We start from the raw sequence: 13,461 nt of genomic DNA, 5'->3' as shown, positions 1-13,461 counted from the left end.
ATAGATAGATAGATAGATAGATAGATAGATAGATAGATAGATAGATATTGACCTATAAAATCTGAGATGAACTGTACATGGAAAAGTTGGGCCTAGAACTAAACAGCAATAAGAGAGTGGGTTTAGTTACCTTTTGGACATTAAAAAGCTCTTTTAATAACCTTGAACTTCTTCCAGAAACAAAGAACCATCTTTTAAATTCCAATATTTTACTATACTGTTTATGGCTATGAGTCATGGAACACTGCAGTCTCTGAAGAACTAAAAATGAGTATCACATAGAAAGTAATGGCAAGGTATATGGTGAGTGTTAACAGCCTGTAATTGATATGTGGAACTTTGAAGAAGTAGTGAAGTAAAAATCATGTCATCAGAAATGTATGAGTGAAAAAGTAGGTGGGCTGCTCATGCAATGAGTGGGAACATGAACAGGTAGATAGAACTACTGCACAGTTATCCTTGAGAAGACCCCTGGGCTGAAGACAGTGGGCTGACCCTCTGTAAACTTATGAAATTGAGCTTTGGGAAGGATTTGGAAGAGTCCCACTAGGCAGGGTTGAGTGGTTGTAATCTCCTTCATGGTAAGGAGCATGCAAATCACTGAGATGTCAGATCCCTTTGAGTATATGTTGATCAAGTAAGAACAAAAGGGCATCAGAAGGAAAATCATTGAGCAGATTAGACATGTTGAATTTCTGTACATTTTAAAAGCTATAGGATAAAGGGGGGGGTCACAGGAATTGGGGAGAAGTCAAAAAAATGCCCAACTTTTTAAAAGCCTCCCTTGTAGCTCTAAAGTCATTTTGTTAAAGACATGAAAGATGCTTCATATAGTACTTGCTCATTAAATTATCATACTTGATATATTAAAATTTTAAACATTAAATATATTTTGTTAAGACAGTTGTATTTGCTGATTTAGCATCCTTTTAGAATTTTCAAACTTTACTATAAATGTTGTAAAAAGCAGATAAACATTATGGAATTCAGCATCTTTTAGTTTTTCCAGTTTATCAGAGCTGGCAAACATTTTAAAAGACAAGAATGTGTCAACATTGTATTAAAGCAAAGACACTTGGTTGTTGTTGCTGCTTTTTAAAGTAAATTTATCGTGTTGAATAGTGTCAAACGGGTACAAAAAATACCCATTTGAAGAAAATGCTGTTAAATGGGGCAGGAACCTCTAACATGCATTAATACAACTTTCTCCACATGATTCATATTACTGAGTCTAACAAGCTTTTCTACCGTCTCACATTGGTTTATTCCTTAAGTTGATGTTAGCCTCTCTGAACACCAGTGTTGTCAAAGTCAAGTATGTCATCGACAATTAAGTAGTCTAGAAGAGGAAGCTTTGTGACATCCAAGCCTTTTTTTCCCTGGTTACTCAGTATCTCTGCTGAACAGCATCCCACCCTGCATTCCTGTATTGCACACCTGAGGATTTTCATTTTGCATAATTTCAAAATACCTTTCTAGAAAAAATCCTAAATGCTATGATTGTTTATAATCTAGCCAAATACAGTAGCAATTGCTTTATCACAAGATTGCCTTCTTCTGATCATAGATCCAAGAGAAGCAGCATCAGCATAAACTGTTCATCAACAAAATTCTCCCATTTTCATAATAAATGTTTTTCTTGTGGATACATTTTGCTGGAAGAAGGCCTTTAAGGCAGCATTTTACTCCACTCAGTGAAATTCTTGTGATTAATTTTAAGTATTATGTTTATGAACTCTCTTCTCAAATTACCATGTATTTATTTATCTTTGTACACATTATATCCTCCCCAGTAAAATGTAAGCTTCTTGAAGGCAGGGACTATTTCCTATCTTGTATCGTGTATCCCTAACACCTAGAAGAGGGCCTCACACAAAGTAGGGGTTAATAAATGCTTGTTGGATGTTTGTGGCACTACTCATTGTTTACCATGACCAGTTCCTTTTCTCCTCACTCTCTGATTCAGTCAAATGTTTGATAAGACTATATGTCAAGAACTGTGCTGCCTGGTAGGGATACAAACAAAAAAGGATGAAATAGTCCCTTCTCTGGAGGTGCTCACCTTATAACAAGGGAGATAAATAAGTACATGTATAAACATATGCAGAACAAATAGGAAGAGAATAAATACAAATGCAGACAAGCAGTGAAATGCAAGGTATTTTAAGAGGGAGGGCACTAGCAGTTGAAATCACGAAAGGCTCCCTGTAGAAGGTGGCGCTTGAGTTGTTGTCTTGAAGGAAAAGGGGGATTCTGTGACATTTCTTTTTGAGCAGAGAGGTCATTCCAGGCCGGGGGAAGAGCCAGGATAAAGGTATGGAATCAACAGGTAGAGTGCTATGTGTAAGAAACAGACAGGCCAGCTTGCTGCATTATAGAGTGAGATGGGGAAATAATATCCAATGAGGCTGAGAATTTTAGGTTTAGGTGCAGCTGCAGAGTTCTTTAAAATCTAAACAGAATCTTAAAGATGCAAGTGACACAATCAGATCTCTGCCCAAGAAGCATCTCTTTGTCTATACCTTGGAGGCCAAACTGGAGTAGAAAGAGATGTGAGGGAGATGAACCAATGAGGAAGCCATGGAAATGATTTTGAGGAGAGGTGATGAGGACCTGAACGAAGGAGGAAACTTTGTGAGTAGGAAGGAGGGATTGGACATAAAACATGCTGTAGAGGTAGAAACAGCAATATTTAGAATTGATTGGATATGAGGAGTGAGAGAGAGTGAAGAACTGATAGTAATTCTGAGATCACAAAGGTGGGAGACTGGATGACTGATATTGCTTCCAACAGAAAAAGGGAATTTGGAAAAGGGGTGAGTTTTAGGAAAAGTATGAGTTCTCTTCTCTCCCTTTCTTTTTTCTCTCTTCTCTCTTTCCTCTTACCAATCCTCTCCCTCACAGAAATTAATACTTTCTTAACTTGCCTTACTGATAATTTCATCCTTCTAAAGGGAAATTCTGTTCTGAATTTAATTCTTGCTAAAGTAGATAACTTTTTTCTACAGTGAAAGTAATGGGAGCTTTGAATCAACCACTTCATTCGAGAGTGTATAATGGAGGAGAGAGAAAATTTGGCATAGTGTGATTTGCACCCTAGATTCTGGCAGAATATATTTCAAAGGGTTGTAAAGAAGAACGGTTAGGGTCCCCTACTCCTTTACAAGTTGCAATCCTTACTCTTCTTTCTACTGTACTTTCTCTATAATTCTTCCTCTCTGAATACCTTCATTTCTTCTCTTCCTTCCCCTTTCCAACTCCCTCTTGCCCCATTAAAATGTAAGACCTTTGAGAGCAGAGAAAGAAAAGCAACTGCCTTTCTTTCTGCTTATATTATCCCCAGGACTTAGTATAATATCTGGCACATAGAGAGTGCTGGAAAAAAAAAAACTTATTTACTTGTTGACTTGATCTCATGGCTTAAAACTTTACTGTGAAATTTAGGCCAAGAGAGATAAGAAATGTCTGAAGGATAAAATCTTGAAGATTCAGAAACAATTCCTATATGGAGGAACAAGGGAAGTTGTTCAAAAGAGCCTGACATGGATTCACAGGACACTCACCAATCAACAGAGATTTTTTTAAAAACCCAGGAGCAAAAGTTAAAAGCAAGATCAGGTACAATGGGATGAATACAAAAGTATGGCTTGATTCTATAAGAAGACTGTCAAGAAAGATAAAACTCAGGATGAAGTGAGGTGAATGACCAGAGCTAAAAACAAAAACCCAAGAGTTTGGGGGATGGGCAGCTATGTTGGAGAAAAAAAGAACTCTCTAGGAATAGTGCTGCTGCTGCTGCCCATCATTCTTGGACTGATGGAAACTGATCCAAAGGGAAGATAGAGCTGCTTAGTTTTTATTTTGCTTCTGTTTTCTCTGCCAAGGAGGATGATCTTTAGGCAGGAAAGGATGAAACAAATATGCCTAATATAGAATTGATGGCCAAAATAAGTATGAAAATAGCAAGATAAAACCTAGATTTCCTTGATAAGTTCAAATCACCTCACACAGATAAACTATATTTTGGATACTGAAAGAACCCAATATAGTGGGAGAGGCCAGAAAATTGAAGAAAAGAAAATGTCCTGGTTTTCAAAAAAAGGGAAGAGATGAGAATCTACAAAATAAAAAACAATTAGTTTTACTTCAATCTCTGGAAAAATTCTAGAACCTATTATAGCACCTGTGGCACCCCATCTTGCATGTGCCCTTCTCTCAAAAGTTATCCTGGTTTTAGGTATTCTATGGTTTCACATCCACATAAAGCATAGTTCACAAATTCCCAATGATAAATTTATTTTTACTAGTCATCCAAAGAACACCCTCAGTTTAAAGCAAAAGCATTTAATGAAACAAGACAGAGAGCAAAGTAGCACACAGAAACCTGGGTTTCACTCTCATAAATACATACAACATTACTGCATAGAGTAGATGTACCTAGGGGATCACAAACAGGCACACATATAGGGGAACGATGTTACCAGTATACGTATATGAAATGATAGATGCATAGGAGACAAGAGTGACCAGCACACACACGGAGAAGAAATTCTGTACAACAGGGCTGCTGATATCTTCTGGTGGTGTTCTAATACTCATCTGCAAAGCCTGCTCCCCACTTGGTGCTGACTTGCTGATGCCCTCCAGTATACCTCAGGTCTCTGACATCCCACATCGAATATCTTGTTTCTGCATTGTTCTTGCCATCGCCACTTACTAGGCCTCAGCTAGGCCTTAGTTTCCCACTCTCATTACCTCTTTCTTCCTCATAAGAAGATGTGACTCTGCTATCTCTTGTTTTCACTGATAGAACAAAGGTTGAACTTCAGCTGTCATAGAAAAGTGGGCCCTCACATATACCTAGTCATCAAAGTAGGAAAAAAAACAGCTGCTTTCTTTCTACAAAGAAAGAGAAAGATCTGTTGGCTCCCAGAGTCATAACGCTGGAGGCCAAACGTTTTTGTATCACATATTAACAAGCCAGTTAATTAGAGCCCACAGGCATTTTAATATGCCTTTTGGATTCCCTTTCTTACTGTTAGTAGACTCAAAGACCTAGTCTGAAGCCTGTATCTGATGTAGGGTTAGAAAGTTCCTCTTAACTGCAGTGGAGTCATAACTGTATTCCCTCCTCAAACCCAACAAAAGGCAAAGGACTTTCTGGTCTAAGGCACTGTGATTTGCTTCACCCCTCCTGTAGGAGAAGTCCCAAACAAAAAGCCAAGGTGGAGCTGAAACCACCACAAGGCATCACAGGCTCCCTCTAATGCTTTGTTCCAGATTCCTGCTGTAAGTGCAGATGGGGCCAGTGACAATTCTACTGGCCTGGAGCCAGCCTAACATGTCATTAAAGGGATGTGTAATGCACATCTTCAAAAGGGAAGCAGTGGTCACCAATAGCCAGCACGTCAGCCCATTCATTGAGAACAAAGTATTTCCTTCTTTAATGGGGTCACCAATTGGTAGAGTAGGATAATACTATAGATGTTGTTTACCTAGATTGTAGTAAGATATTTGACAAATTCCCTCTTCCTATTCCTATGGAAAATATAGAAAATGGTGGGCTAGGTGACAACACAATTCAATGGAGTCAAACTGGACCAATGGTTGGAGCCAAAGAGTAGCTATTAATGGTTTGAGGTCAATTTGGAAGGATGTTGCTATGGGGTATCACAAAAATATGTTTGGCTTTGTGCTATGTCACATTTTAAAATTACATGGATTAAGGAATATATGGCACGGTTTTCACATTTACAGGTGACACAAAGCTGGAATACTTAACCGTTGTAATTGTTGAGTTGATTTCTAGTCATGTCCTATCCTCTGTGACCCCATTTGGGGTTTTCTTGGCAAAGATACTGGAGTGATTTGCCATTTCCTTCTCCAGCTCATTTTACAGGTGAAGAAACTGAGGCAAACAGGTTTAAGTGACTTGCCCAAGGTCACACAGCTAGTAAGCATCCGAGGTCGGAGTTGAACTCCAGTCCTCCTGATTCCAAGACTGGTGCACTCTCCACAGCACCACCTTGCCACCCTATGTCTAACCCATTTGGTAACAAAAACTAGGATAAATAAGATCTTGATAGGCCAGATCAATGGACTCAATCTAATAAAATGAAACTTAATAGGATTAATGCTATCTTACTTGGGTTTTTTAAAAAATTACCCTCACAGGTACAGGGAAAGCATGTTTAGACAGCTGTTTGTCTTAAAAAAAAATCTCTGGGGGCTTTAGTTAGAGTACTACGAATTCACTAATAGTTTAATGTGACCTCCAAGAAACCTAACATGCTCTTCAGCTACAATAAAAGAGTCAGAGTTTCTAGGAATAAGGCAGTGATAATCTCACTGTATTCTGCCCTCATCAATGTCAGTGTTATGTTTATCTCTGGGTGTCACATCATAGGAAGACATTGAAAAGCTGGAAACAGGACAGCAAAGAACCTTGTGTTCAGGTCATAATGGCTCTATGTGGGGGAAAAAAATTGAAAACCTAGGCCCTTTGTGTTAGGAGCTATTATGATGGTATTACTTACTGTCAGAGTCCAGCCAGGGTGACTGTTTTCCGTTTTTATAGTGCTTCTCATTTGAAGAGTCACAGTCCCACACTTTACTTAGAGGTGCAGCATAGTGTGGTCAAAAAAATCTTGGATTTTCAGTCAGAAAACCTTGCTTCAAGTCTCAGTTCTAGAACTAAACTAGCTCTGTAGCTGTGGGCAATTCATTGAAACTCTCTGGGTTTAAGTTTCTTAACCCGTAAATTGAGAAGATTATTTCTTGCACCAGAGAGCACTTGTGGTTGTTGTGAGTGTAGCTCTCCATCCAGGACTTCTCACCTAACTAGCTCTTCACAATAGCAGGTTGGGGCCCCAAAGGCTGGCTGGCTACTGCTCCTGGGAGTGACCCTGAGAGGCAGTGCTCTTAGTCAGTCTGCTCTATGCCAGGCACTGTCATATACGCTGGAGATGCAAAGAAAGGTAAAATGGTAAAAAGTAGTCCTTGCTCTCAAGGAGGTCACAAGCCCCCACCAGTGCATAGTTCCCATTAGTATCACATAGCCAAACTTCAGTTAGCTTTTAGGGGGGAAAAAAGCACTTACTAAGCTGGGATAGTAAAGAAAAAAAAATGAACTTGTTATGTTCGCTCACCCAAAGTCATCCAAGAGTCAAAGTACTCTAATCCACACAGGATTGGGGGATGTAGGGACACCACCTTAAAGTTCGAAGGTTCCTAGTAATAAGGCACACAGTAGAGGCTACATGTGGCTACGGGATAAGTCAGTAGTTCTGGTTACTGGAAGCCCTCTGATCCATCTGTAGAGTCTTCATGCCACTCCCCTTAGGTGGAGCTGTCTGCTGAGTTCTGAGGGACAGGATGCAGGGCTGGCCACCAGCTAGCATCTCTCCCCACAAGAAGGGTTCACATTCTCTGAAGCTGCTGCCTTCTTCATGTGGCTATCTGTGTATATACAACTTTGTCTGTGTTTGTCCAGTCATGTTTGTCTTTACTGTCTTCATTGTATATTTCTCTGCTTCTAGATGACTTATCTTTTACTGGTCTAGTGTCTCTAATGGAATTAGTGATTCTCTCTCAGGAACTTGGCTCCAACTTTTGAGGAGTTCTCCAAACAGGAGATCTCCAGTCCTAGACCAGTCTTCCTCTTGACTTAGCTAAATACTAGACTATCTGACACTTTTATATGTAGACTCTAAGGTATATCTGATTCTTTCAGCTAGTCACAAGATGTTTCCTGTGTGGCTTCATCTGCTTTCATCTAATAGCTAAAGCACCATAATCCTGTTAAATTGATCAAGAATTTGTTCTTGTCTAGTTTATATTTTCATTTGACTTATTAAATCAAACAAAACCTGTTTTATCTTTCTGTGAATGATTGGGGGTAAGAGTAGAACCCTATACATACATGAGAAAAATATTTTGTAAATTTTATTTGTTGTTATTCAGTTGTTTTTCATGTCTGACTCTTCACGACTCCATTGGGGTTTTCTTAGCAAAGTTACTGGAGGGGGTTGCCATTTCCTTCTCCAGCTCATTTTACAGACTAGGAAACTGAGGCAAACAGGGTTAAGTGAATTGCCCGGGGTATCACACACCTTTAAACTCAGATTTAAATTTAGGAAGATGAGTCTTCTGGCCTCCAAAACTGGTATTCTTACCCCTGTGCCATCTAGCTGCCCTTGTAAATCTAATGGGATCATATAAATTTGAGCTATTGTTATTTAAATATGCCTCAAAGAATACTGAAACTTAACCAGATATTATTAATAATGAAAAGAGTCAAGGCAAAAGAATGCATATTATATATCCAATCAACCATTCATTCAGTGAATAACATTTACTAATGGCCAGGTGCTAAGGATAAAAAACAAAATGAAAACTTTTTGCCTCAAGGAACTTAAGAGTCTATCAGAGAAGAAAACATGTACATAAATTAGTAAGTGCAAAATGTATACAATCTATCAGGTTTTCCCCAAAAGTCCTTCTAACATAAGTGGTATTTCAAGTGATTGGGAGAGTTATTGACTGTTCAGGAAGTTCCATTCCCTCCACTGTTAAAATAGAAAGCCCTTAAAGATGGGGCATTTTCATCAATGATTTACAAAGCAGACTCTTTCCAAGACATCCATTCAAACAGTTAAATTCACTCAAGATCTAAGATCTTACTATCTTATAACTGTGCAAAGGGAAAAACTCAATTGCAAAATTAATTTTATAAGTAACTTCATAATTGCAATGACGGGATTTTCATTGTTGCAAATTGTTGGTAAAGGCATTGAAAACTATTTAGAAAAAGTCAGCGATGCAGACTATCTATTGTATTTTTCAAAAGGAGATTGGTTCCTGCAATATTATCCACATTTTGTAAACATTGCCAATGAACCTGCACATAAAAGGTTAAATGTTTGCAGACCATTCTTCTTTGCCTCAAAGATCAGAGACAAATTACTATTTTTATTTTACATTCCCTTGATGAGGATAATGATAAACATGTGTCACTTCTCTGCTTAGCCAGCAAAGAATCTTATTGCAATCCTGTAATTTAAACAAAAGAAAAAATACACAGTTATATACAGTATACATACAAGCAAAAGAAAGCGATAACGAATTTGGTTAGATGTGGGGGGAGGGGTAGAGGAGTGTAGAGAAAAGGAGCATGTGCTGTCTGCAATTACTTTGTTAAAAGAAGAATTCCGTACATGGACAATTTTTTCCATTCATCTTAGGCGTTTTAGAAGGGAGAAATTATTGCTTATTTCTTCCTAAAACCAGAAGAAAAAAAATCCAATGTTCCCTCTGAATTCTGTGACTCTCCACCATGTGCAGAGCATTAAAAGGATGATTAAACTCTGCATGTGACTGTGTCTACTAGTGTTACAGAATCTAAAACAGAGCCCCAAGCTGAGTTTCACCCATTACTTTGGTAAACACCCCCTCTGAGTTTTTAGGTAGCACTTTAAAGTATTAAAACTGTGTTCTCTGTCTGTTCTACAGCGATCCAAAGTGTTACAACTTCATAAAACTGATCAGTTGCATTGAGTTTCTAAACTGGCTATTAGTACAAATTACCCATAAGCCCAGAAACGTTTGCACATTCAAAGAACCAAAAGCAAAGCTAAATGAAACTGATGTTAGGAGACAGGGAAAATCAGGACATGTACCACATAGGAAAATGCCAGCCAGGAACTGCTCCCCTTCCACTCCTATTCCTCTGTTCTGCTCCCTGGACTCCATTACACTCTTTATAGCAAACACTGAAAATGAAAAATAAGAGTTAAAAATTATTCGACTGGATGAGCCCGAGAAATCACGTACTGGAACTCAAAAGGACAATTGGGTTTCCATTAGACAGCCTTGTCAGTGTTTCATTGCAGAGTGACTTTTACAATGCCTTTTCTATAGTAGGTACTAGACCACTGTTTGCTTAACAGATTAAAAGGAGGACTTGGTTTAGGGCTGTCAGTTACACTTATAATTCAAATACACAAAGTTGTAAACATATTTTAGGTCGAAAAACAGTACACACACTCTTGTACAGAATCATGTTTTACATAAAAGATATGTTGGAAAAAATGATGTATGAATGTTTACAAACTAGTTATATTTTCTCATTGAAAGGCATACTTTCACAAATATTTTATTTTCATTTCTTGCAGATTGTCCATTGACAGTAGCTCTTAGCACTTTAATGTGAGGTTTCTCTGCCTTCTAGTCTTTGTCAAGAACTCACTTATCAGTAAACATTCAAGCAAAGTAGGGAAGTCCTATATTTGGACAAAAACAAGATACACTTTTATCATATATATAATCAGTTCCCACTTTGTTTTAAATCATGGTATTCTATTTCAAATTTTTAAGTGACCCATAACTGCATATTGTAACTCAAGTTCCACAGTATTTGAAGGCAGACACTTTTTTCCCTTTATTCCCAGAAACAGTTGCATTCTGCATAAATATCTGGTTTTAAAATTATTTCTACACTAGGAAACTCAGTGAGTAGGTTTGGAAACTTGGCCAATTTTGATACAAACACTACTTACCTTTTCTGCCTCCTTCTCTCCTCTGTACTGCCTTCTTTGCTACCTCTTGCACCCCATATCCTATTCTCTGTCCTTCATTCTGATCTACCTTCTACCTCTCCCTCCCCCCAGCCCCCAATAATAAAACAAAGATGAGATTACTGTTCAAGCAAAGAATCTCCTAGGAGACTTAGTTTAATCATTTTTACCAATGACCAGAGAAGTCATTTTCCAGGAAAATTCCAGGTTATAGGGAAAACAGCTGTCAAGAAAAAAAAAAGTTCTCATCTTCCTTGTGGCAACATAGTTGACTACAACATACTTCTCTAAAGCAGCCCCATCACTATGCCCCCAAGGAATCTGTAGATGTAGGGTGATTCTGGGAGTCAGCAAGTTGACTGTAATGACAATCACTCAAAATACTGCCGAAACACAGAGATTTTTCTGTTATCTTCTAATAGTTTCTGTGCTGTTTTCTAGCACTCTGGATTTCCTATCTACAGGATAAATTATTCATAATAATGACTTTAGAATTGTCATTTACAAATATAATTAAACAATATACTTAGCATAGTGCTTTGCACATAGCAGATGTTCAATTAATATTTGCTAATGGATTAAAATCCAAACAGATCAGAGTACATTTCCAAAGATCTCTATTTTGTGTCAGTGTTGAGGATAATAAATTATTATTTTCCTTATTTTTATATTCATATTTAAAATTAATCAAACTATTACAGTAACATACTGGTATTCTGGGGCTTAGATAATTCATCTGAATTTGTACGTGGACTCTTTGTTCTGATTTCAATGCTAAGCCAATGGGTTAACACTAAATGACAAAGATGACATACTAATACAATCTGTTACCTATAAATCAAAATTAATGAACTCAGGTTTCATGATATAGAAAACAGATGCTTCTTTACTCTTTTTTGCACAGATAATTTATTTATTTTGTCTTATTCAACGAACAAGTTGGCAGGTGAAATTGTAATACGTTTGCAATGAAACTCGTGTTTGGTAGTGGTGGCAGAGCCCTGAAAAACACAGTAATAATAAATCACAGAAAGCCGATGGTGGGGTCAGTCACACACTATGCCTCCTCTTATTCTTCTGTGTCAGCCCTGAGGAATCGGATTTGAACCAGGTTTAGTGCAAAAAGTATGATTTAATCTAGAAAAGTCCAAGAATTCCAGCACAATCTCATTTCTAATCTAGAGACTCCCTGGGATGGATTAGTTCTAGTATCTCCCCAAAAGTTCAGAGCTCCATTAGAACAGAAGCTGCTGTGGTTTACTAAACACTGTGCCAGGCACTGTGCAAGGCCCCAGAAACACAAATACAATGATTGAAACACTGTCTAATGGCAAGAAGCTTATATTCTAATATGAATGCAAGTACATATATGCAGAATAAATATAAAGAGAATTCATATAAATATATACAAAATAATTCCTAAATAACAAAGTAATTTTGGAGGGGTCTGGAAAAGTTTCGTGCAAAAGATAGCACTTGAACTGTATGTTGAAGGAAAAGGAATTCTGTCAGGTAAAAGTAAGCTAGTAAAGTGGGATTGTGGACGTCCAGTGCAAGAGACATGGAAACAGGAAATGGAGTCTTACATGAGAAATAGGGAGAAGGCCAGTTTGTCTGGACTGCCAAGTCTAAGGAGAGGAATGTCCAATAAGGCTGGAGCCAGGTTAGAAGAGGCTTACTTTAAAAACCATAGAGGAAAAAAAGCCTTTTTAAAAGCCTTAGAGAAGTTGAGCTTGTATCCTATAGTCAGCAGGGAGCCACTGGAGATTCTTGAGTAGGGTACTGACGTGATCAGATCAGCACTGATGGAAAATCTTTGGCAGCAATGCAGAGGATGGGCTGGCCTGATGGGAGTCTCCAAGCAAGAACACCAGTTAGCAGTCTATTTAAATAAGCTCATCCAAAGATGGTAAGGGCCTAAACAATGTGGTGGCTGAGTAAATAGAATTTCTTCAGTGTGAGAAACATTGTGGAAGTTGAAATGGCAAGATTTGGAAGCTGATTGGACATGAAGGTGAGAGAGAATGAGGAGCAGAGAATAGCATGTTATGAATCTGGGAGATGGGAAGAATGGTGGTGCTTTCAACTGAAGATGGAAGATTAGAAGACATGTGAGTCCAGGGAAAAGATAACGAGTCCTATTTTTGATGTGCTGAGTTAGAGATGTCTTCAGGACATCGAGTTTAAAATGTCCAATGGCCAATTAATGACGCAAGACTGACTCTGAGGGAGAAAACGGGACTCTGTTAAGATGTGTCATCTTAAAAGAGATATATTTAATTCTATGAGAACTGATCCAGTCACCAAAAGAGATAGCATAAATGAAGAAGAAAAGGCAAGAAAAGGACAAAGTCTTGGGGAATACCCGCAGTTAGAAAGTATAATTTGGATGGTAAAATAGCTAAGGAGACTGAAAAGGAGTGGTGAGGTTAGTCAGCCAACAAGCATTTGCTAAGTCATAAGGATACAAAGAAAGACAGAAATAGCCTGTGCCCTCAAGGAGCTCACATTCTAATGAGACCACACATAAATAAGTAGATATATAAGATATATAAAGATATTTCAGAGGGGAAGGCACTAGTATTAGAGCAAGGAAAGGAAAGTTTTCCTATAGAAGGTGATATTTCAGTTGAAACTTTAAGGAAGCCAAGAATTCTAAGACAGTGGTAGAGGGGAGTGTATTTCAGGGATGGTACAAAGCCAGTACAACAGCACAGAGACAGAGATAGGAAATAAAATGTAAGGGTCAGTAAACAACCAGGTATAGCTGGGTCATGTGGTACATAAAGGAGAGTCGAGTGTAAGGAGATTGGAAAGGTGGGAAAGGACCAAGTTATGAAGACTTTATTGTGTAGAGGTGGAGAATCACATGGTCAGACCATACTAC

The 13,461-nt window shown here is 38.1% G+C and overlaps 1 protein-coding gene and 1 long non-coding RNA gene across 8 annotated transcripts in view; one reads left to right on the top strand and one right to left on the bottom strand.

Annotated features, from left to right (window-relative positions):
* DNM3 (dynamin 3) overlaps positions 1-13,461 on the top strand; it is a 708,993-nt gene that overhangs the window by 583,745 nt on the left and 111,787 nt on the right. The window lies entirely within an intron of this gene.
* The window catches only part of LOC138144228 (uncharacterized), an 80,884-nt gene that overhangs the window by 37,679 nt on the left and 29,744 nt on the right, over positions 1-13,461 (bottom strand). For all 3 annotated transcript variants that reach the window (XR_011163890.1, XR_011163891.1, XR_011163892.1), the window contains exons 3-4: positions 9,678-9,770; positions 4,756-9,051 (exon numbers count right to left, since the gene is read on the bottom strand). This is a non-coding gene — a long non-coding RNA (uncharacterized lncRNA). The remainder of the gene's footprint in view (positions 1-4,755; positions 9,052-9,677; positions 9,771-13,461) is intronic.

This window comes from Petaurus breviceps, unplaced genomic scaffold (assembly GCF_028583685.1).
Source record: "Petaurus breviceps papuanus isolate PSGF00001 unplaced genomic scaffold, PetGlider_PUasm1.0 90692, whole genome shotgun sequence".
Classification (NCBI taxonomy): Eukaryota; Metazoa; Chordata; class Mammalia; order Diprotodontia; family Petauridae; genus Petaurus; species Petaurus breviceps.
The sequence above is the reverse complement of the archived record's forward strand: the minus strand, read 5'-3'. Positions and strand labels throughout refer to the sequence as shown.